The 2,005-nt window shown below is 42.4% G+C and overlaps 1 protein-coding gene across 2 annotated transcripts in view; it reads left to right on the top strand.

Annotated features, from left to right (window-relative positions):
* The window catches only part of INPP4B (inositol polyphosphate-4-phosphatase, type II, 105kDa), a 717,001-nt gene that overhangs the window by 519,237 nt on the left and 195,759 nt on the right, over positions 1–2,005 (top strand). The window lies entirely within an intron of this gene.

The following is a 2,005-nucleotide window of genomic DNA, read 5'->3' as shown; positions in this document are numbered from 1 at the left end:
TTTCATGGCTGCAGTCACCATCTGCAGTGATTTTGGAGCCCAGAAAAATAAAGTCTGACACTGTTTCCACTGTTTCCCCATCTATTTCCCATGAAGTATTACATACATACATACATACATATATATATATAGATATAAATAAATCATTAATGGAGAAGCAGAATGTGCTGAATAGAGCCCAAGTAACAAGAACATTTGAAAAGATCCTGTGTTGCAAGCCCTTGGGTGCATGACCACGGAGGTTCAGCCTTGGGCCTGAAAGTATCTGTGGTGAGAAATAGTTTCAGCCTGTGGAAGCTTCAGTGAATCCGGATAAGCCTGTTTCAGCGCAGACCTTTAGGGTTTGAAATGTGCTGGTGCCTCCTGCATCGTCCCAATCTAATACTAGACCCTAGTTAAGAGACACAACTTCTGATGATGGGACACAGCTCTGGCCTGGAGCTGCCCATTATGCAGTAGGTACTGATGTGATCCCACTGTATGATACAGGAGTAAGGTATTGTGAGATGGGAGTGATACGTTTGGAATTTAGCTTAAGCAGATCTGGTAGGTATGAACATACTTCATAAAGAGCTGTCCCAGAGTCTCATGTCACTGACCTCATGTCAATACCTCTATTTCATGATGCCTCTCTCCCCTTCATACTTATAGCCCCCTGGAGATCTCATATGATTGACTCATGGAGGAGGAAAGAATTCAGACTCTTAAAGATGGGTCAGCCTGATATTTTAGGTAGATAATGAAGGTTAGTAATGACAAAATCCATCCTGTGGGTAGATCTGAAGAACAGTGTAATTGTTATTCATTTAGAGAGAGAGATGGCTTCAGGCATGGATATATATTGAGTATTAGCAAAGTGAATGATCTGGAAGAAATCAGACTAGAAGATTGGATTCAAGGAGTCTGGACACGGGTATGTGGATTGGGCTTATAGGAGTTAGCACAAATACCTTTATGTCTGAGAGCCATGCTTATCAGAAAACAAATACTTCATAGAAGGCCCTTTACAACCAGATGGACATTATCACCTGCCCATGGATATTGGCCAGACTCTCAGACACCACAGAGTTTGTGAAATAGACTCATGAATAGAATGGCCTTGGTGATAGACACAGGGGTTATACTTGAACCTAAAGGCATGGCCTCCCTCTCCAAGACTGATGTAGCTACTGTTACTGCTAAATTGACATTGCATTAACATTGGCAATGGACTCAAATATTATATCATTCTGTTGGGGAGACTGAGCAACTATTTGGTGGCAGGTCAATTAAGTTGGATCCCTCTGACCTTGGAGAAGACATCAGTTAATACTGGGATATGAAACGGAGTTTGAATTTATGTTTGCTTTTTCTACTCACAATGCCACTGCTAGCTCCCACATCTAATGGCTCACAGAATGCCTGATCCAATGATATGCTGTCCCACATGACATTGCTCCAACCAAAGGATACTTGTTACATCAAATGAGCTGCAAACGAGTTTGTAATCACTGCACTCCATTCCGCTACCACCCCCAACCCCTAACCAAAAGCCATTGACCTGATAGAACAGTGGAATAATATTCACCTTGAAAGACTCAGCTAAGGTACCAGCTTGGGCAAAAAACCTCCAGGATGAAGTTTATATACTAAATCAACAGCTCATATCAGATGTCGGGCCTGTCATAGCCAGAATAACCACCCTTAGAAGAAAGGGTGGGCCCTTATATCCAATCACAGTGTCCTACTTGGAGCTCTGTGCTTCCTTTCCCTATAACCTTAGACTTTGCCAGTTAGAATACTGATTCTTAGAGTAGGGGCAGAGGCAGTTCTGTCAGAGGACCCAGTAAGAGTCCCAGGTAACTGGGAGTTGTGATTGATTTTACATGTGATGTGACTACCATACATTTCTAACTAAATGGACCAGGAGAGATCGTAAAAGGTACTGTGCTCATCACCATGAGGACACAGGGCTACTGTTCACAATCTGAGCAAAGAAAAATATAACTAGAACTCAGAGGTGTTC

This window comes from Bison bison, unplaced genomic scaffold, assembly GCF_000754665.1.
Source record: "Bison bison bison isolate TAMUID 2011002044 unplaced genomic scaffold, Bison_UMD1.0 scf7180017864348, whole genome shotgun sequence".
Lineage (NCBI taxonomy): Eukaryota > Metazoa > Chordata > Mammalia > Artiodactyla > Bovidae > Bison > Bison bison.
This window is presented reverse-complemented; position numbering and strand designations above follow the sequence as displayed.